This window comes from Papio anubis, chromosome 11 (assembly GCF_008728515.1).
Source record: "Papio anubis isolate 15944 chromosome 11, Panubis1.0, whole genome shotgun sequence".
Lineage (NCBI taxonomy): Eukaryota > Metazoa > Chordata > Mammalia > Primates > Cercopithecidae > Papio > Papio anubis.
The window spans coordinates 35,357,998-35,382,367 of NC_044986.1; the positions used below are offsets into that span (position 1 = coordinate 35,357,998).

The 24,370-nt window shown below is 35.8% G+C and overlaps 1 protein-coding gene across 3 annotated transcripts in view; it reads right to left on the minus strand.

The window, feature by feature from the left end:
* R3HCC1L (R3H domain and coiled-coil containing 1 like) overlaps positions 1-24,370 on the minus strand; it is a 103,901-nt gene that overhangs the window by 31,657 nt on the left and 47,874 nt on the right. The window contains exon 1 of one of the 3 annotated variants that reach the window (XM_003919623.5): positions 10,407-10,431. The exons of the other annotated variants lie outside the window; for them this stretch is intronic. The gene's annotated coding sequence lies outside the window, so the exon portion shown is untranslated. Of the gene's footprint in view, positions 1-10,406; positions 10,432-24,370 lie in introns of those variants that run through there. 3 annotated transcript variants of the gene reach the window in all.

A 24,370-nucleotide genomic window follows, 5' to 3' on the forward strand; every position in this document is an offset into this window, starting at 1 on the left:
ACAAGAAAATGTGCTAGGGAATTTCATATTGAATTATTCTTTTAATTTTCAAAATAATGCTATGAAGTAGGGATAAGTTTGTCCAGGACAGAGTAAGGAGGTGCAATACACAACAGAGAAACACTCACATACATGCAGATGCACCCACTGTTAACATTTCACAACATACATTTCAAAAGGAGATAATGAGAAGGTAGAGAGGAAAAAAGGCTAACACATCCTGTCCACTCTATTCCAGACCCCTAAAATTTCACCTGGTCCAGAATACTTCCTTGGTGAAAAAGCTCTATTCTCATGGCACAGGTTATTTTCCTTTCAGCCCAAGGAATACCGTGGCCCTGATCATTAAGTATCTCCAGTGATTATCTTGTTCTTTTTCTCTTTTGATATCTTAGTTAATATCTAGCCCAACATTCTTCATGTATTTTATATATTCCATTTGAGGAAGAATATGACCTTAACATTTAGCCATGCCAAGATTTTTCAAAAAACGCCTAATTACTGATTTTTCAAAAAATGCCACACTAAGTACTGAAGTGTGTTTCATAGGAAGGGATACCAGAGACATAGCACACCTGGATTACAGTAAATAAAACAACTGACAAAATATATCATAATGAACTTCTGGATATAAAATGATGAAATGGGGATTACTTAGCAAAACTGATAAGTGGACTCACAAAAGATTAAACAACAAAAAATAATGGGTAGATATGAATTTAGAGATTAAAGGATTATATAGCCCTTTGAAATTCAACATTTTATACAATAATTTAGATGTAAACAATAAACAGAGTGCTTATCAAATCTGCAACTGACATAAAAATGACAGAATACCAAAAATTAAAAAATTAAAATTCAGTATCATTTCTATAATCTGAAATGCTGTACTGAAAGCAATATGAAGGTATAAAACAGTAAACGCAAGGATCTCTTTTGGAGTTTTTTTTTTTTTTTTTTTTTTAAAGAATCAAACAGAAGACAGAAGACGTGACTTCTGTACAATTTGCATAAAGAAAGACCTAAAGGCTTTTATTTTGTTCACAAGGTCAATAAAAGCCCCAAAATAGTGACGTGATGTTTTAAAAAGGCAACACACTCTTAGATTACAGAGTTTAGAAAATATGTCACACAGTGTAGAGCTAAAAGAACTAAAGGTATAACTCTTGCCCAAAGAGCCCAAAAAACCACAGCTAACTTTATACCTGAAAGATTGGCCGCTCTATAAAAGACATAAAATTTCTTGTTTATGTTTTTATGTTTCTCCAGAAGTCAGTACCAGAACCAAATGTTAGAAATAAAAGGAAAACAAAATTTAGTTCAATGTAGGAAAGAATTCTACTTCTAGATTTCTCCAATGTTATTATCAGAAAATGAGCTCTATCTCTAGCAGAATTTAGATAAAGGCTGGATGACTGACATATACTAGAGAAACTCTAAATTCTATGATTCTATTTCTAATCTGCAATAGACCTATCAAAGGCCTCAAATTATCTACTTTAAAATTATTATGTGCCACAGTTAATGACTTTACAAATTCAACCTTTTTTTCTTAAATAATGCTCACATACAGTCATACTACTACTTCCTGTAGCTGAAAATCAGTATAATAAATTTGTATTACTATCTATTTTCTACAAAAGCAATGATTTCAACTGTGCCATGACTAGCAGTGTGCTGGCAAATATTCAGCAATCAGCTTCCCAAGTGGCCTTCGTAGTATTACTTGATGTTTTTCTTTATGTCATTGATGTCAATGATATGAGTGACTTCTTAGCTGAAGTAATCATTTTTTAATAATGGAAGAATATATACTTTTTTTTAGTTACAATATAATAGCTAAAGGCATGATACATTTTTATTAGCAGCATTCTCTCACTTTAAGTACAATCAAGAAATAATAAATAAAGTCCTATTTATGGCATTTGACAATCTCTGTAGTGTAAATATTCTTGCCATAGCTAATTTCTAGTTATCACTATGACATTACCAAACACAGAGCTGGGGGGAAAAAATGTACAAAAGCACACCATTATAAGTATTTCAACCAGAGATAGGATATACTCACATAAATAACTTCAAAAGCATAGATCATAATAAAATGTAGTAAATAATTAGGAAGTGAGGAGTTTAGAGTATTTATTAGCTTTTAAAAATGTAATTTTAACAGTAAGCCTATGTTCTTTAGTTTTTAATAATAGCTGTGTTTAACAATCAGTTTGAAGAATTCCTAAAATTTTAACCATCAGTTCTCAGGCCAGTAGGAGACACTCCAATCCACCACTATGCCCATTCTTTCGTAACTCACAGACACAAAAAAGGAGAAGCATCCCCATTCTTGTGGACTGTCAAGATACAGTAGTCCCCACTCTTACCTGCAGGGGATATGTACCAAGATCCCCAATGGATGCCTGGACCATGGATAGTACCAAACCCCATATATATTGTCTTTTTCTACACATACATACCTATGATAAATTTCAATTTATAAATTAGGCACAGGAAAAGATTAACAATAACTAATAATAAAACAGAACAAGTATAATATGTAATATTGTTACATATAATATATAAAAGTTACATGAATGTGGTCTCTCAAAGTATATTATAGTATGCAATATTTTCACACCATGGATGACTACAGGAACTGAAACTATGGAAAGCAAAACCATGGAAAAGAAGAGAACTCTACACTGCCAATTTAATTTAAAGCCTTGTTGCATTTTTATGAATTTCTTTTGCAACTATAGGCATGAAAGGCTTTTCACATTGGGAGTGGGGCTGCCTGCCATACAATTTTTAAAAATGTACCTTGGATTAAACTTTTTCCACCCTGCTACCTGCTATTAGCACTTGATATTCTCTCTCTCTCTCTTTTTTTGAGATGGAGTTTCGCTCTTGTTGCCCAGGCTGGAGTGCAATGGCGCGATCTTGGCTCTCCACAACCTCTGCCTCTTGGGTTCAAGCTATTCTCCTGCCTCAGCCTCCCAAGTACCTGGGGTTACAGGTGCCCACCACCATGCCCGGCTAATTTTGTATTTTTAGTAGAGATGGGGTTTCTCTATGTTAGTCAGGCTGGTCTCAAACTCCCGACCTCAGGTGATCCGCCCGCCTCGGCCTCCCAAAGTGCTAGAATTACAGGTGTAAGCCACTGTACTGCGCCGGTATTTTCTCTCTTTTAACACAGTTTTAACTTTTTTACAATGTTCTAAGTGCTTTTTATCCATCTAATTTGCTTCCTAACTAGACAGAATCCATTATTTGGGGTGCATTTTGCAGCTAATTTATCCTTGAAGGACCATCAGCATGCACTCTGTTCAAAAAAATTACACTTTCTAAAGGGGATAAAAATTCAGATTCCTTCATAATGGAGGTCAGTCAATTGCTAACGCATGCCTTTAAAATATTTTAGGCCAAATCATTTTTTTATATTATACTGTTGAACACTGGGATCATACCTGAGCACCTGTCCAATTGCTTCTACAGTTTCCAAGGCTCCCTGAGAGAAAATATTGGTAACTTCCTTTAAGTACCTCTCTGATCCATCTTCATGAGAAATTGAACAAGCACAAAATAAATTGAGCTTTCATATTTTCACAACAGAACGTCAACGGTGTTTGTCCCATATTTGGTGTCTAAAACATATGGATCCCTCTTCAATCAACAACTGAGTATTGGCACTTAAGGCACTCATTGGGTAATTCAACCATGAATTGATTTAATCCAGTATTCACCAAAGACTCACATGAGACATCTGATATTTGAGAGAAACTGCCTAATGGGCATACTAACTATTCATTCTTCTAGAACAAATTTGGTATTTGTTAGTTCATCAGAATGCACCATAGCTAAACTATATATATTGTCTTAACATTTTATCTGGGAATAATTTCATACCTATAGATGTTACAAAAGTAAAAATAATACAAATAGTACCCTTACACTGTTTACCCATATTCACCAATGGTTAATATTTCACCTCATTTATCATTTGCAATCATGCATATTCCTCCTCCTCTCTTTACACACACACATACACACACACACACACACACACACACACACACACAGATGCAGTTTTTTTCCTGAATATTTTTGAGGGCAAATTATAGACATCATGGCCCTTTGCCCTAAATACTTCAAAGTATAATACATTTCCTATAAATAGGGATATTCTCTTACACAGCCACAACACAGTTATCAATGTCAGCATATTTAACACCAATAAAATACTTTCATTTAACATAAGTATTCCAATTTTGTCAAGCAATCTTGTAATGTCCTTTATAGAATATTTCCCTTTCCATACAGGATCCAGTTAGGGTCAAGTAGTCCCTTTAAGTGCCAGGTGTCTTAGGTTTCCAACCTTCTAGAATACCTCCACAGTGAAAGCTGTCCTTTATGATGTTGACATTTTGGGAGAACAGCTCCCCTCCCACTCATTTTTTTTTTTCTGCGACAGAGTCTCACTCTGTCACCCAGGCTAGAGTGCAGTGGTGCAATCTCGGCTCACTGTAACCTCCGCCTCGCAGGTTCAAGTGATTCTCCTGTCTCAGTCTCCTGCGTAGCTGGGACTACAGGTGCCCACCACCACACCCGGTTCATTTTTGTACTTTTACTAGAGACAAGGTTTCACCATATTAGCCAGGCTGGTCTTGAACTCCTGACCTTGTGATCTGCCTGCCTCCGGCTCCCAAAGCGCTGGGATCACAAGTGTAAGTCACCGCACCCGGCCCGCACTCTATTTTTTAAGAGAATGCTCCTATGTAAGGCATGTCTGATGTCTTCCCGTGATGAGACTGAGGTTACACATTTTCAGTCAGAACACTTTATGGTGGTGATGTGTCCTTAGGGCATCACATCTTGAGGCACATGATTTCTGCCTGTCCTTCAGTGATGCTCTTAACTTTGATCATCCAGTCCAAGTATTGTCCGATTTTTCTACTGTATAATTACTACGTATTTTCTCCCTTGCAATTAATAAGCAGTGTGTGGGGTAGTACTTTAAAAGCATGCAAATTCTCTGCTTCCTCATCAAAACCAGGTAACATCCTAAATCTGATTATTCTTATCTGATTCCATCTTTACTATGATGGTTGCAAAACAGATGATTTTCCAACTTGAGGGGTCCCCCCACATTTACCAGTCAGGCCTTGGAATTTTTCTGAAAGCAAAAGTAAATCATTTATCTCAGCTCACTACAGATATTAACATTCCCTAAATTAAAATTTAATGTTAAAATCTCAGCCAGAGGCATGCGCCTGTAATCCGAGTTACTTGGAAGGCTGAGGTGGGAGGACAGTTTGAGGCCAGGAGTTCAAGGCTGCAGTGTGCTATTACTATGCCTGTGGATGAACAACCACTGCACTCCAGGTTGGGAAAGGTAGCGAGAGCCCGTCTCTTTTTAAAAAAAAAAAACTAAAATCTTATCTTTCATAGTCATTGGTCAACATAGAAAATATCTATCTGAAAAACATTTCCTAACCTTTGCAAAATCAAAGCTAAAGGCAACTATCATCTTTCCAGTGTCTCACTTATAAAACAAAGGAAAGAAAGCATGTCTCTGAGACAAAGTCACATAGTTCCTTTACCAGACATAGCATAACATATGTCCCATTCTGCTTTCTTTTCTAGAAAACACAGAATTAAGTTTGGTGTTCAAATGCAATGACTAGTCCATCTCAGGTGTCTGATAATATTTGCTTCTCTGTCCCTTTATAAAGTCATCTCCAATTCCTTTGGGAAGGAGGCAAGGCACATGGGAGGGTATGGAAGGAAAACAATTTTGTGGAAAATACTTAGACAATATATTTATTTCAAATCTATTTTCTGAATAGTATCTTTAAGTTTTATCAACTTAAAGTTGTTTGAATGATGATATATTCTTTGGAATTACAAAATGTCTCAAATGAGGAATTCAGTATATTGAGTTCTAATCCTGGCATCCTCTTCAAATGATATGCAAAAAATTATGCGACAGAAAGATATTTATATAAAGCATACACTACCAGACCATTACCAGACCATTACAATTCTCATACATTTAAATGCCAATGCAAATATCCTGAATGTTAAGATTCAACAGACAGGCTTTTAATTCAAGATGACAGATTAAGCACACAAGTAAACCCCCCTAAAATGGATCCACAACTACATGGAATTCATTTTATGATAAATGTGGCACTTTAAATCAATGGAAAAACATGGAACATTCAATGTCAGGACAAATGGCTGGCTGTTCATTTGGCTTGTCAATATTGAGGGGTTTGCATGTATATTCAAATGAGACTGGTCTATGATTTTCCCTCCCAGTACTGGGAGTTATATGATTGGGTTACCAAGGTTACTGCAAGACACACTATGTAAGTTAAAGATTTATAAAATAAGGCTGGGTCGGCTTACTGTTGGTAGAATTCCTTGGCAGCACTGTCTGGGACTCATACTTTTTGGTGAAGATGTTTAAAAATGATTCGTTTTCTAAGGTCTATTCCAGTTTCTCTTTCTTCTTCTAGAAAATCTGCCTTTGACCTAGCTTTTCAAATTTATTGATATAAAAGTTATTCACAATAATTTCTTGTTGTTGCTTTATCTCTGCTATATGTCCCCTTTTTTGTGCTTAATATTATTTATTTGGACTTTCTTCCTTTTGTGTTGAGCAGTCCCGACAGAAGTCTACTTTATAAGTCTTCAATGGGCCAGATTCTATACTACAAAAGTTACTGCTCCAAGCCTTAGTTTACTTAATGCATAAAATGGGGATAATAACAGACTTATAGGCACACTGAGCAGATTACCTAAAAATACGCGTGTACAGAAATTTGCCAGGCATGGTAAAAGTCTCCATAAAAGTCAGCTATTACTACTTAAATGGACATTGAATCCCTTAAGTTACAAGTTTGCAGAGGGAGTCAAGGCCCTTATGATACATCAGTATTCTTAATGTCCCCTGATATCTGTTTCTACTAGACACTAACACCTACTGCAACCATGTTTCCTGGTTTTGTTTATTAATTTCTCACTAATGGCCTAATGCTGTAAATAACCAATTATACAAAGTAAATACAATGCAACTCAGTTGTAATGTGGAAATACAAACTCTCAAAAGAATGCAGGATTTCATAAAGTCTATGAAAATAATATTAGAAAATGCTCATCTCACAGCAAAATCCTTGGATTCTGACAGAATCAAACCACGCAACAACTAAAGATAGGACAATTCACTCAACAACTAAAGAAGGACAATGACAATAAGAATTAAGAAAGGGATAAGAAAATATCTTGAGAAACTGGTGAAACCCTCAAGAGTTTTGATAAAACTGACGTACAACTCTATTTTATGTAACAAATACTAGATAAATGAAACACAAAATGAAGGATGCTATCAGACAATTATACAATTTTACTGGAAAAATTATGCCAAGAAGGTATCACATCATTCTTTGTTAATTCTGAGAATTAGCATAGCTGCAGTTACAATTTAAATTTTGTTAAACATATAGAAAAATACATATACTAAAATGTTTTCATTTCTGAATACTGTCCCTAACAAATCTTTTTCATTAATAACTAATAAATCTTGTCTCCATTTTTAATAGGTTTAATTTTAAGAGGTATTTTCCAAATACTAATTTTCTCAATTAGCAAGAATTTCTCTTAAGTGTATATTCCTAACGAGGAAAAAAAAAGCTATTATCTAAACTGCTAACACTGATTACAACTGGGAGAGCAGGAACTGAAAGAGGAAAAAGAATTATAAAGAATTATTATCTTTTTATACAACATATGCCACAGTATTGTTTAAATGTGTTACAAAAAGAACAGGCAGTACTCTTGTAATTAAAACAAAATCACTAAAATTTAAAGATAAGCTATTGTTTTAGCCATAATAGGACATTACTATAAACATGTAAGAGAAAGCAAAGGCAATGAATATTGATAAGCAGATATTTATTGGACAAAATTACTGTAAGCAGGAAAATGATGACAGGACAAAAGAAGAAACTCTTTAATATACTCAGGAAAATGTAACAAGCAGCACATAAATTACTCCATGTTGGACAGATACTCTCAAATGCTGCAGAATGCCGAGCAACCTCTACTTTTTAGTTTAAGAATGATCTAGGACTATACTGTCCAATTAGTCACAAGTAGCTATCAAGCACTTGAAGTGTAGTTAGTCTAAACTGATGTGCTGTGCATATAAAATACACTTGGATTTCAAAGACTTTGTACAAAAAAATACAAATTGTCTATTCCTTTTATACTCATTATACGTTGAAATGATACTATTTTGGATATATTGCTTTAAATAAAACATTAAAATTAACTTCATTTGTTTACTTTTGTACTTTTTAAAGTGGCTTCTAGAGAATTTAGAATCACATATGTGGTTCACATTTGTGGTCCACATTAAATAATGCTAATGGGTTAGCACTGGTCTAAGATCTTGCCATATCCCTAATGCCACAGGACAAATACAATCTGCTTTTCTCCTTCTGTTTTGTTGGCTTCAGCAGCATGGGAACATACCAAATCAAGAAATCAACTAAACCATGAATGTACAGATAAGCTTATCTGCATACAAACACTTTAGTTCATAATGATTTTTTTAAAGGATCCAAAGAAGTAAAGTCTACTCATGTTCCATAAATCAGAAAACAAAACCAATTAGATAACAATCTGAGAGGTAAAAGTCAGCTCCAACAAATTTAGGAGCATGTTTCCCAACTTGTTATTTTTTTTTCCCCTGAAAATCAAGGCTTTTTATGTATGTTTGAAACTGTGGAAGGCCCTAAATTTCAAATCATTTCTTTGCATATTAAAAAAAGAACTTCTTTGGTTTCACCACACTACCAAGAGCATTCTCTCTTCTCTTTGGTCTCCTTACAAACTGGCAAAACTAGGAGATGTCCTGGTCCTTCCATTCAGCAGTGTATATGTCCGTTTGTAAAGGAATGGAAGTACCTTAAAGACAAATTTAGTATGTTTGTAATTAGGTGTAGTATTATAAATTATATTAAGTGATACAAGTAAACCGTAAGATTTCTAAGCACTAAGATAATTATATACTTCTAAATTCTAGCCATCCTCTCAAAAAAAAAAAAAAAAAAAATTCGCTGCTCTCCTCTCCCCAACTTCATAGTTTGGTGAACAGTATCACTGTCAGCCCAGTTGTTCAAGCCAAAACCCAGGAAGTCACTACCCCTGATATTTCAATCAATTACCAAGTCCTATTCATCTGCCTCTACACTGCTTCCAGCGACTTTCTAAAATACCAATCAGATTCTCCTGTTCATTTCTCTGTTCAAAATTCTTCAGTGGTTTTTCACACACAAGCTTTTTTGCATAGCAAATACAATCCTACATAATTTAGCTCTATTGCTACTCCCAAAACTTATCTGCCCAGTCTCATCTCTGGCTATTCCTAATTTCAGACTTTATATTCCATCAATTCCAACTTCTGGTAGTACCAGACACATGCCCAGCTGACCTCTCATACCTCTGTGGTTTGAAGCATACTATTTCCTCAGTTGGATGTCTGCCTGATAGTCTCCTATTTATCCTTCAAGTCTCACGTGAAAGGTTACCTTTTCTGTAACTTCATTACTGACCCTCCTTAATAGTCTAAGCTCCTTCCTATAAGTTTCCACTATACACACATCTTTACATACATACACTTTCATTAAAGCAATTAACATATTGCTTTATAGTTAGTTGTTTGCACATCTGCCTCTCTTCTTCAGTGTAGAGTTAGTGTCTTTTTGTCTTTGTATCTACAATGCCATAGCACTGCATTTGGCACTAAATAAATATCATTTATTTATATCACTAAATATTCATTCATTCCACAAATATTTATTAACTACTATGTGCCAAGTCCCATCTCAGGCATTGGGAACACAGTAATGAACAAAGCTCCTGGCCTCATGGAGCTTACTGCTGAAGACAATCAATCAACATTTAAACATATCCTATAATGTATAAGGCTACAGAGTAAAATGGAACAGAGATGAAAATACAGAAAACACAGGGAAGACCATGTTGTAAAGTGAGGAAGACCACTCTGAGGAGTTAACACCTGAGCTGATGCTTAAACTGAGTCAGAGAGACACATAAATTATCAGGGAAAAGAGAAATCCAGGAAAAAGAATGAACACGTGCAAAAGCTCTGAGGCAGGAAAATTTTGGCATGGACAAGAAGTAACAGGAACACAAGTGTTGTATCAGCAGAACAGGAAGGGGTGGAGAGGCTGGGTATGGTGGCTCGCATCTGTAATCCCAGCACTTTGGGAGGCCGAGGCGGGTGGGTCACCTGAGGTCAGGAGTTCAAGGCCAGCCAGGCCAACATGGTGAAACCTCTGCTCTACTAAAAATACGAAAAATTAGTCGGACATGGTGGCACACACCTGTAATCCCAGCTACTTGGGAGGTAGGAGAATCGCTTGAACCTGGGAGGTGGAGGTTGCAGTGAGCTGAGATTGCGCCAATGCACTCCAGCCTGGATGACAGAGTGAGAGCCTGTCTCAAGAGAAAAAAAAAGGGCGGAGAAGTCAGTAAGAGAGCTAAGGGACAGAATGAGTAGTGGCTAGTAGGTTATGTCAAGAGCTTTGGATTTTATTTTAGAGTGCTGGGGAATTATTGGAAGGTTTCAACATGATCTGACTTACTTTTGCTAAAGATCATTCTAGCTAATATGTGAGTACAGGGGAACAAGAGTAGAAGGAAGGAGACCTATTAGGAAATTATTGCAGCACGTCTAGGGTGGTAGCAGAGAAGGTCATAAGAAGTGGTCAGATTAATCATAGAATCTGAAAGCAAAGCTAACAAAACCTGATGGACTGATGGTATGAGATATGAAAGGAAGAGAGGAGAAACCCTTTCTCTACAAAAAAATACAAAATTTAGTTGGACATGGTAGCATGTGCCTTACAGTCCCAGCTACTCAGGAAGCTGAGGTGGTGGAACACCTGAACCCAGCAGGTTGAGGTTTCAACCCTATCTCACATAAATAAGTACAAATAAAATAAGATAAATGCTGTTGGAAGACCAAGTAGGACGAACTCAGAGTTTCTACTGGATTAGCAAGATGGGGTTGTTGGTAACACTGGAATGCTTCATGGAACTAGGGAGATAAACATCCCACTGGAACAGTCTAGGAAGCAAGTATGAGGGGAGGAAGACTAATCCAACAGGAAGGTAAAAACTGATGATGTAAATGGGAGATAAATGGGTTAACTGTAATAAAGGCATAGATAAAAAAATTTTAAAACCTGGAACAAAAAGTGAGCAACTATGAGATTAGAAATTCTAACAATACCTGCTCTGTCATACCTTTATTAGAAATGCAAGGGTAGTATTAGGTAGAATATAGTATTTTGCACTCCTCTATTATTCACCACATGTCAATTAAAGCACCTTGAGACTCAGTATTTATACACAAATAAAGGTCACATATTCAAAATCTTCCTTAAAAGCTATTCTTGACTTGGCAAAGTTCAGTATTAAAGCCTGGACAAAATCAGTTCTCCAGTCATTTGAATTCAGTCTAAGGAACACATATTTAAATAAACTCTGCTTCTTTAGCAACAGCCAGTATACAGTTTTAGAGTACTGGCTCACTTTATGGATGTAGCAGCTAATATTTACTGATGAATTTTTATACAGTGCTTAGTGTTCTGATGACGAAACTAGATACAAAGTTATTTTACTTGTTCACTACAGGCTACTTGAAGAATGAGGTCTCCAAGTCAAAAAAGATGGGGTTTAACAGGGTACAGTTTTAAAAATAATAGATGGCTCAAAGGTCTACAATGGAAGGTATAATCTACTTTTAGGAAAAGTTTTAACAATATAAAGCTAACAAAAAAAGGGTTTGTTTGTTTTTGTATTTTAATTCAAAAGGACTTTACAATAAACCTAAAAGCAAAAACTAAAAATCTGTATTCTTATTCCAGAGAAAACCACTGATAACATTTTGTTTTGTATGCTTATTGACCTTTTGTGCATTTTCTGTAGTAAAAAAAAAAACATAAATTTACCTCTTCACAATTTTCAAGTGTATAGTACAGTATTTTAACTACATGCACATTGTTGTACGACAGATCACTAGCACTTTTTCATCTTACATGACTGAAACTCTACACTCACTGAATAATTCCTCGTTTCCTTGGCAACCACCATTCTAGCTTCTGTTTCTATGAGTTTAATTCCTTTAGATACCTCATATTAGTGAAATTATGCAAGTATTCATCTTTTTGTGATTGGGTTATTTCACTTAGCAAAATGTCCTGAAGGTTCAACCAGAGGCAGCATGACAAGAATTTCTTCCTTATAAGGTTGAATGATATTCTGTTTTATGTATATATTGTATTTTCTTTATCCATTCATCCACTGATGGACACTTAGGTTCCACATCTTGATTACTGTGAATAATGCTGCACTGAACATAGGAGTGCAGATGTATCTTTAACATCCTAATCTCATTCCCTCTGAATATATACCCAGTAGTGGGACTGCTGGATTATATAATAGTTCTAATTTTAATTTCAGGAAGAATTTCCATACATTTTCCATAGGAGCTGTGTCACTGTACAATTCCACCAACAGTGTGCAAGGGTTCCAATTCCTCTATATCCTTGTCAACACCTGTTATTATTTGTTTCTTCTTTGATGGTGGCCATCTTAACAGGTGTGAGATAATATCTTATCGTGGTTTTGATTTGCATCTCCCTAATGATTAGTTGTATAGAGCATCTTTTCACATGCCTGCTGGTCATGCACATATCTTCTTTGGAGAAATCTCTATTTGGGTTCTGCCCATTTTTTATTCAGATTATTTGTTACTGAGTTGTCAAGTTCTTTACATAGTCTCAATATTAACCCCTTGTCTAATACATGGTTTACAAATATCTTCTCCTATTCCTTAGGCTGTGTTTACACTCTGATAATTGTTTATTTGCTGCATAGAAGATTTTTAAGTTGGATGTTTTTTACTTTTTTAGTTTTTTAAGTTGGATGTACATGTTTTTGCTGCTTTTGTTACTTGTGCTTTTGATGTCGTATCAAGAAACCACTTATAATTCCAATATCATGAAGCTTTTCCCCTGTTTTATTCTAGGACTTTCACAGTCTCAGTTCTTATATTTAATCCATTTTTAATTAAATTTTGTATATGGTAAACCTCATTCTTTTGCATGTGGATATCCAGTTTTCCCAACACGATTTACTGAAGAAACTATCCTTTTTTCCATTGTGTAGTCATGGTACGCTCATCAAAGATCATTTGACTATATGTGTTTATTTCTGGGCTCTCTAGTCTGTGCCATTGGTCTATATGCCTGTTTTTATGCAAATACCACACTGTTTTGATTACTATAGCTTTGTAATACGCTATGGAATCAGGAAGTGTGAGGCCTCCAGCTTTGTTCTTCTTTCTCAAGACTGCTTTCGCTACTCAGGCTCCTTTGAGAGTCCATATGAATTTCAGGATGGTTTTATCTGTTTCTGCAAAAAACGCCATAAGGATTTTGCCAGAGATTGTTCTGACTTTGTAGATTGGACAGTATGGACATTTTAACAATATTAAGTCTTCCAATCCACGACATATTGCATCAATATTCATCAGGAATATTGTTCTTCTTGTACAGATTGCGCAGCCCTAATACGAGAATCCTAAATCCAAAATGCTCCAAAATCCGTAACTTTTTGAGCGCTTACAGTGCTCAAAGGTCATACTCAAAGGAAATGCTTGTTGGAGCATTCTGAATTTTGGATTTTTGGAGTAGAGATGCTCAACCAGTAGTATTTGTCTGGCTTTAGTTTCAGCATAATAATATCAAAGGTATGTTTTTCCATTTTTTTGTATCTTTATTTCAGCAATGTTTTATAGTTTTCAATGTATGTCTTTCCCCCCTGATTAAGTTTACTCTTATGTATTTTATTCTTTGTGATGCTACTGTAAATGAGATTATCTCCTTAATTGTTAGTGCACAGAAACACAACTGATTTTGGAGAGTTGACTTTGTATCCTGCAACTTGGCTGGATTTGTTTATTAGTTCTTAAAGGTTTTGCTTTTTTTTTTTTTTTTTTTTTTTTTAAGAATCTTTAAGGTTTTATACATGTAAAACCAAGTCATCTGTGATTAGGGATAACCTTACTTCCTCCTTTCCAATTTGGATGCTTTTTATTTATTTTTCTCGTCTAACTGCTCTAGCTAGGATTTCTATTACAATGTTGAAGAAAGTGATGAGTGGGCATTCTTGCCTTGTTCCTGATCTTAGAGGAAAAACTTCATTTTTCACTAATGATTATGTTAGCTGTGAGCTTTTCACATATTACCTTTACTATGTTGAGATAATTTCCTTCTATTCCTAGACCGTTGAGTGTTTTTATCATAAAAAGTTATGTTTTGTCAATGCTTTTACTGAATCAATTGAAATGATGTGATTTTTGTCCTCAATTGTTAATATGGTATATAATCTATATTTATTGAGTTTCATATGTTGAGCCATCCTTGCATCCCAGAGATAAATTCCACTTGGTCATAGTGTAAGATCCTTTTAATGTGTTACTGAATTCATCTTGCTAGTATTTTGCTGGAGATTTTTACAATATTCATTAGAGACACTGGCCTGTAGTTTTCTTATAGTATCTCTGGCTTTGGTATCAGGGTAATGCTGACCTCATTAAATGAGTCTGGAAGTGTTCCTTCCTCTTCCATTTTTTTGGAAGAATTTAAGAAGAATTGGTGTCAATTCTCCTTTAAATGTCTGGTAGAATTCCCCAATGAAGCTATGTGGTCCTGGGCTTTTCTTTGCTAGGAGATTTTTTATTACTAATGGAATTTCCTTACTGCTTATGGGTCTGCTCAGATTTTCTATCTCTTCATTATTCAGTCTTGGTAAGTTTCTAGAAATCTATCAGTTTCTTTCAGGTTAGCCAATATGTTGGCATATAATTGTTCATAATAGTCATTTATGATCCTTTGTATTTCTGTGGCATCAGTTGCAATGTCTCCTTTTTCATTTCTGACTTTTAGTTGAGGCTACTCTCTCTTTCCTTAGCCTAGCTAAGGGTTTGTCAATTTTACTGATCTTACGGTCTTTTAAAAATGCCAAACTATTAGTTTCTTTAATTTTTTCTATTATTTTCCTATTTTCTATTTTTTTAATTTCTGCTCTATATTATTTCCAAGACCTTCTTTTCTTAAGCTTTGTAAGACTTACCTAAAAGCACAGGTTCCTAAGCCAGTTTTTCCAATTTTTTTCCTGCATTCCATAGTAAGAAAAGCATTTCATATAATAACACAGTAAACAGACTCATACATATACGCGACTTAAAAAAAAAAAAGTCCAGGCTGGGCGCAGTGGCTCACACCTGTAATCCCAGCAGTTTGGGAAGCCAAGATGGATGGATCACCTGAGGTCAGGAGTTCAAGGCCAGCCTGGCCAACGTGGTGAAACCCCATTTCTACTGAAAGTACAAAAATTAGCCAGGCATAGTGGCGGGCACCTGTAATCCCAGCTACTTGGAAGGCTGAAGCAGGAGAATTGCTTGAACCCGCAAGGCAGAGGCTGCAGTGAGCCGAGATCGTGCCACTGCACTTGAGCCTGGGCAATACAGTGAGACTCCGTCCTTACCTTACGCCTTATACAAAAATTGATGCAAGATGGATTAAAGACTTAAATGTTAGACCTAAAACCATAAAAACCCTAGGAGAAAACCTAGGCAATATCATTCAGGACATATGCATGGGCAAGGACTTCCTGACTAAAACACCAGCAATGGCAACAAAAGCCAAAATAGACAAATGGGATCTGATTAAACTAAAGAGCTTCTGCACGGCAAAAGAAACTATAGACAAATGGGATCTGATTAAACTAAAGAGCTTCTGCACGGCAAAAGAAACTACCATCACAGTGAACAGGCAACCTATAGAATGGGAGAAAATTTTTGCAATCTACCCATCTGACAAAGGGCTAATATCCAGAATCTAATGTAAGAACTCCAAACAAATCTGAAAGAAACAACCCCATTAAAAAGTGGGCAAATGATATGAACAGACACTTCCTCAAAAGAACATCTATGCAGCCAACAGACATTACGAAAAATGCTCATCATCACTGGTCATCACAGAAATGCAAATCAAAACCACAATGAGATACCATCTCACACCAGTTAGAATGGCAATCATTAAAAAGTCAGGAAACAACAGATGCTGGGGAGGATGTGGAGAAATAGGAACACTTTTACACTGTTGGTGGGAGTGTAAATTGGTTTAACCATTGTGGAAGACAGTGTGGCGATTCCTCAAGGATCTAGAACTAGAATTACCATTTGCCCCAGCAATCCCATTACTGGGTATATATCCAAAGGACTATAAATCATGCTACTATAAAGACACATGCACACATATGTTTATTGCAGCACTAGTTACAATAGCAAAGACTTGGAACCAACCCAAATGTCCATCAATGACAGACTGGATTAAGAGAATGTGGCACATATATACCATGGAATACTATGCAGCTGAAAAAAAGGATGAGTTCATGTCCTTCGCAGGGAAAAGGATGAAGCTGGAAACCATCATTCTCAGCAAACTATCACGAGGACAGAAAACCAAACACCACATGTTCTCACTCACAGGTAGGAACTGAACAATGACATCACTTGGACGCACAGCGGGGAACATCACACACCAGGGCCTGTCAGGGGGTCGGGGGCTTGGGGAGGGATAGCATTAGGAGAAATACCTAATGTAAATGATGAGTTGATGGGTGCAGCAAACCAACATGGCACATGCATATACCTATGTATCAAACCTGCAGGTTGTGTACATGTACCATAGAACTTAAAGTATAATAATAAAAAAGTCCATAAAATACTTACCCTTAATGTAGGCACTACTCTTACTTTTAATCTAGAATTCTTCTTCACCTTTTACAATTTAAGGCTTTTAAAATTCTTATAATTTAAAATCAATGTATTCACTAAGTTGATTTCACCTGAACAAAAGTTTTAAAATACTATTCTAAACAGTATATTCAATGTCAGAAATGCATACGACAGGCATAGAAAACATTTTCTGTTTCAAGTAATTTGTAATTCTGGTTGTAGAGCAAGGTAAAAGAGAAAACATGAGTAAAAAATTGGAAGATTCTTTGGCAGTATAAAATCAGAATAATAAAATAATAAAATTAAAAATATACCCAATCCTTTCCACACTTTCAAGGTCTTCCCACTTCCAATGTCAATCACAAGTACAGTACAACTGGCCCTCCATATCCGTGGGATCCATATCTATGGATTCAACCAACTCACAGATGGAAAACATTCAGTTAAAAAAATTTTACATGTTAAAAAATTCATGTAAAAATATTTTAATTACATGTTAAAAAATATTCAGTTAAAAAAATCTGTACATGTACTGAACATGTACAGATTTTCCTTGTCATTACTCCCTAAACAATAGAGTCTAACAAATATTTACCTAGCATTTATATTGTATTAGGTATTATAAGTAATCTAGAGATGATATAAAGTAAAAAGGAGGATGAACATAGGTCATATACAAATACTGCCATTTTATATCAGAGACTTGAACATCCTCAAACTGTGGTTTCCAAGGAAAGTCTCAGAACCCATTCTCCAGGGATACTGAGAGTCAACTGCATTTGCAATCAAGAAACCAAGAAACGTCCTTCTCTTGGCATGGGAGCTTCACTTTAAAAGAGATTCAATACAAACACAGCACAGAGGCACTTGTGTGCAATATAATAACATAAAAAATTATACTGGGACAGCAGAGAAATGGCTTCATATTTTAAAAACTATAAAATCTGCTAATGAACCACAACTGATTCTGCTGTAGTTTTCTTAATGCATTCTTCCGTAAATGCAGTTGCACTAGTTATTATAATACAATGATATATTTCACACTTGAAAACACAAAATAATTCCTATATCTGCTTGGGGATTCATTTTTACTTCTATTCAAACCAGGTTACACAAAATATATATTACAATTTAAGTTGACATAATAAGACAGTAATTTCTAAAATTAAAGTCTATAGTGAAAGAAATTACTTTATAGGTCTTCTCTTTAACGTATCTGGACTAAAGAGAAATAAGTTTTTAACCCGGGTAGACACTCATTATTGAGAGACCTTACACAGATAGACCTTACTAAAAGGCATTCAAGAAATACAATCACTAGTAGAAAGCAGAATGAGAAGTCAAACAGTTCTGTTCAAAACGCCAAACTGTGCCATGTATAAGGTGATGACTCAAGGCCTTCTTCATTGTGAAAGGCTGTCCTCACCCCACATGCAATGCACAGCTGTACTACAACCTCCAGATCACTATTTTTTTTTTTCAGTAGAGTACCTGATTTTTATTGTTTCTTTCTCTTTGCCATCTCTCAGTTTTTGCTACTCTAGGCATTTCTATTTCTCTTAACCTAAAGGGCACTACAAATTCCAGAGTGTCTAAATTACATACAAAGTAACAATAAAAGGCTTCTAAATAAGGATCTGAGGTGTTTCCTAATTGAGCAAAGTATATGAACTTAAAAACACAACCTTTATATTTATTTTGGCCACTTACCAGATCTTACTTGCTCACCTGACAAATAACTCACTTGACTATTTTATGTTCAAATAGTAGCATTTCATTTGATTCTCCCAACAACCCTATGAAGTGGAGTTATTACTAGTCCAATTCGACAAATGAGAAAACTGAGGCAACGAGGGTGTTAAATTGTGTCCCCCAAGGCCAAGGGACTAGAATATGGCAGAGGATTATCTAGATCCTAACCCAGATACTCTGAGTCCAATGTTTGTGCTCATAAATGCCTGTGGCAATATGAATATATCAGTGTGGTTAGTACTCCCCACTTAAATATCTTTAACAATCTTATGGGAAAAAAATACAGAAATAACTATATCAATTACTTGATGTCTAGGAGATGAGAAGCCCTAATTGCCTCCTTTCACCTCTCCAAAAGCTACTCTGAAAGACATAACTGAGGCAGAGAAATGAAAAGCCAAAGGAACACCAATGGGTCAACAAAGCTGATAAGGAAGTTTTCCAGGGTCTAGCCTTATTTAGCATTACGCTGAGCCTATCCTATAGTGGATCCAGACACAGGACTCTCCATTGCCATTTGAAGACTTACTTACCAAGGATGACTTAGGGCTGTTCCTTTTGAGATGTAGTTCTAAATGATCTCTGAATGCCTACCGAATACTTGTATATTTTAGCTTTCAATAAACATTCCTTGAGTAAATGTGGGCTTGGTATTCTGCGCTCTCTGCTGCCATACCAAACTGTAAGCTTGTCTGACTAACAATCATACCTACAGCTCCTTGAAAGCAAGAAATACCTTACCATTTTTAGTTTCTCAATACCCAGCACCATTCCTGGCACATATGGCATTCAATAAGATGTTTGGTAAATAAATGAGCGCAAAAGCAAATGTGCCTGGCACAAAGCAGTATCAATTCAGATGTTTCTCCTTAATTTGAGATTCTGTGTGTGTGTGTGTGCATAAAAGGTATGTGCATTCTTGAACAACATTAAGAATTCCTTTGGCCAGGTACAGTGGCTCCTACCTGTAACCCCAGAACTTCTGGGAGGCCAAGGTAGGAGGATCACTTAAGTTCAGGAGTTTGAGACCAGCCTGGGCAACATACCGAGACTCTATCTGTACCAAAAAAATTTTTTTTAATTAGCTGGGTATGGTGGTGCACATCTGAAGTCCTAGCTACTTAGGAGGTTGAGGTAGGAGGATCACCTAAGCCCAGGAGTTTGAGGTTACAGTGAACTAAGACCATGCTAATGCACTCCATCCTGGGCAACAGAACAAGACCTTATCTCTTTAAAAAAAAAAAAAGATTTGTTATATCTTATCTCTTTGACTCAACTCACTAGCTATTTTCCTACTGAAGCAAACCTTTCTCAATTTGTATATATGATACATATCTATTTATAGAAAGAGACCTTATGTGCAAACTAATGATAACAGTAAAATTAAACCAGAGCCATATTTAAGCCCCCCATCCAATACCTACTTCATTCTTGTAAACCATAATTTCCTGCCACCATCAAAGAAATGATACTCTGTATTTTTACATTACTAGCCCTTTTTACAGATGGGAAATATGTAAACATAATCCAATTACGAGAAATGTTTAAGAGACCTAAGATTATGACTGTTTCTTAGATTATAAACACCTTATATGGGTTGATATGCCCTAATGTGAAAATCTGCAATCCAAAATGCTCCAAAGTCCAAAACTTTCCGAGCACTGACATGACACTCAAAGGAAATGCACATTGGAGCATTCCAGATTTCAGATTTTCAGGTTAGGGATGTTCAACTGTTAAATATAATGCAAATATTCAAAAACAAACAAAAAAATCAAAATCAAAAACACTTCTGGTACCAAGCATTTCAGATAAGGGCTACTCAATCTGTAGCATGTTGGATTTAACAAACTGTACACGGCAATATAATTTAAACTTGTACCCTACCAAATAAGTCAATGAACAAAGCACTGGGTTAAGTGCTTGTATACATCATCTCATTTAACCTTTGTAACAACTCTTCAAGGTGTATATAATTATTATTACCATTTTACAGACAAATAAATGAAGACTCAAGGTTGTACACCTAGCTAGTAAGTATAGAAATCAGAATACACACCCAGCTTTAACTAATACCTGAGTTATTTAGCTACTCACAACTCTATCCCACAGTATACCCTCAACAAAGCAAAAAACTTTCTAAATCATAACTGCCTAACTCTAACACTGTAATAATACACCATACTTGCTTTCAACTACATCCATCATTCTGAGAAGGAAAACTGATCGCCTCCATAAGCGCCACACCTACTTTCCCACTTTAACCACTGAAATCTTGAATCATATGAGAGCTGTTTATTACTAACATCCTTTTTCTGAAAACCATACTGTGCCCCTCCACTGCCATGAAAAACACTATTGGCACCCACAGCAATGCTCTGTATAAAACTTGTCACAGCTATTAGTGGTAATTATCACTACCTTAGGTGACTCTGGAGTCTCAGAAGACTTGAACACTCTAATGTAAGTTTTAAAGGTTTATGTAAGATCTACCACACCAAATGCTGAGTAAAACCATCTGGAAAAAACAAGGAAATTACATGATTAAATATAGTTAAATGTCTCTCTACACGGAACAGCTATTTGAGAAGATCAATTGTATGCTATTTTTGTTCCAAAAGAGCAAGGTTTGCAGATTTTGTTTATATACCCATAGGCTAAACATCAAAACTGAAGGAACCAAACTGTCCTGTTTTTCTCAACACTCAAAGACAATCAGGCAAGAGAAGTTCATTTACCATGACTTACATATTATTTACATATTTTTTTCCTTTTCCCTTTTTCTGACTTACCTCCATGGCCTCAATGAATTTTGGGCCATACATAAAAGAGAATTATTAAAGTAAAAAGGGGTCATTTCTTCTACTCTCCCTCTGAAAGAAGGAAGGAAACTTGGAGGTTCTTCAGAAACATACCAAGATTTTTACTGGATACATCCCAAGTCTTCCTTCTTCCTCACTCTCTGTATTCAATCAATGGAAAAGTTCCACTGATCTTCACATCTGAGTAACTCTTTAATTTGCCTAGTTGTCCCTATCTCTAATGCCACTACTCCAAGTTAAAACAACACATGCAAATGCCTGGATTACTGAGGCAACCTAACTAGTCTTGGTAACTGCTTTGCTTCTTTCCATTCACTCCTCACCTTCCATCCAAAATGACTTTTTCAAAACCATTAGCTACTCAGATGTCACCCTCCCTAAAGTCTTTCAATGACTTGCCATCGTTTTCATGATAAAATCAACTTAACATGGCTTAGAAGACTCTTCTTTCTAACCTGGCTCCAATCAATTTCTCCAGTCTTACCTTTTGTCACTTCTGTCTTCATACGCTTTATAGCCACATAGCTCTTCTTTCAGATTCTCAAACTCTTCATGTTGGTTCTGTGGATTTGTTTTGCATCTTAGCTACTGGATAATCTCTTCCTTCCCCACGTGCTCTGCTTCCCCACAGCCTCCCAGCCATCTTTAACCTCATTCCTACATAACCTTTATGTCTACATCACAGTTCTTTCTCTGAGAAGCCTTACCTAATCATTCTAGGTAAGACTGGGTGCCTCCTTCCACATACTTCTCCTATTACAGCTCTTACCATTACTTTAGTATAATTACTTCTTTAATTATCCAGGCTTCCTCATTAAACTACATGCTCATTAGAAAAGGGATTATTATGGGTACTTGCCCATCCCTATATCCCCCAACACTGAGCACAGTGCCTAGACACATAGCACAGACTTGATGTTTTTATATTGAATAAATGAGCAAACAAAAATAAAAATTTGGAGGAAAAAATTGAAAGGAACAGATTTAAAAGATATTTTAACCATCAAATATCTCATATCAATAGACATCCTCAAGAAATAAATGGGACTTCTAGATTCTGCTTAGGATGTAGAAAGGTAGAAAGTATGTCATTTTCACCCTTAAAACAAAGTAAAAGATGGATGCTGTGCAAAATCACAAATTTTCTTGAACCCAGCACAAAAGGTACCTTTAAATCTAAGTAACCGATCTAAAATCTAAAGACAGACAGGATTTCGAAGGGAGAGATGGGACATGAGCACTACTTTACCTACAGTAAACACCGGACACCATACAAGCCAACAAGAACTTGGTTAAAAAAATTTTTTTAATTACTGCAAGCCAAATGTGGACCTGCAGCTAGGGGAAGCAAACGAAACAAAAAAACCCTCTACCCCACTTAAAGAAGGGGCAGGATCTTTGAAAAAGCCCCATACCTGAGACCCAGAGAAAATGGAAACATCTAGCTAAAACTGAGACTAGAAAAATCCAACACAAAATGTCCTCCCCATCTCCCATCAAAAGCAGGCTAGTAAGTCTCAAACAACATGTAACAGCAATGTACTACAGTCAGGTGTCACGTAATGACAGGGATATGGTCTGAGAAATGCATCATTAGGTGATTTCATTGTGAGAACATCACAGAGTATACTTACACAGACAAAGACAGTATAGCCTGGTACACACCTAGACTATACAGTATAGTATTGGTCTTAGGCTACTAAACTCTACAGCATGTTACTGTACTGAATACTGCAGGCAACTGTAACACAATAGTAAGTATTTTGTTTATCTAAATATAGAAAGGTACAGTTAAAATATGGTATTATAATCTTAGGGGACCATCATCATATATGCAGTCTGCTGTTGGCCAAAACATTGTTATGTAGCGAATGACTGTTCGTGAGCACAGAGCTAAAGCATGGAGAAATACCTTCTCTGAGATGCAAGTTCAAAGGGAAGACCTAAAGCTGAGGGTAGAGTAGACATTAAGAAAAACTCTCTGGCAAACTAAATCCTACCCTAAACACGAAGTAATGCTAGAGAAACTTGAAGCCTGTGGTAAATTAAAGGTAACCTAGCAATAACAATCCCCCAACACTCCTTCCCACTATACACACACACATACACACATACACATACACACACACACACACACACACGTCTCAGGAAAAGACAAAGCATGTCCATTTCCAGGCATAAATACTATTTAACTGGCTCTCTACACAAAATGTCCAGATTTCAACCAAAAAACAAAAACCAGAAAAGAAGCAAAGAAAAAAAACAAAACACAAAACCACACTGGCAAGAGACAAAACAATCAATAGAACCAGATTTGGACACAACCATCATGTTAGAACTATCAAACACAGAATTTATAGGTTAAATGCTCTAACAAAATATGTAGATAACATGCATACACAGATGTGTAATTTAAGCACAGGGAAGGAAACAGTAAGAAGAAATCAAATGGAAATGCTAGAAATAAAAATATAGTAACAGAGATGAAAGCTTTCAACAACCTTATCAGAAGACCAAGACAGTCATAGAATCAGTAAAGACCAACAGAAACTACCCCAAAAAAACATAACAAGAGAATGAAAAACAGAGAAGAGAACATCCAAGTGCTATGGGACGATATCAAATACTCTAACATATGTGTAACTGGAATTCTAGAAAGACAGTACGACAGAAACAAAATATAAAGAGATAACCAAAGTTTTTCAAAATTAATACAAAAGAATCCAAAAAGCTCAGAGAACACGAGGTAGCATCAAATAAACAAACAATAACAACAACAAAAATTCACAATTAGACACATCATATTCAAACTGATGGGGAAAAAAATCAAAGATAAAGAGAAAACCTTGAAGGCTGCCAGAGTTTAAAAAAAAAAAAAAAAAGACATAATACAATGGAACAG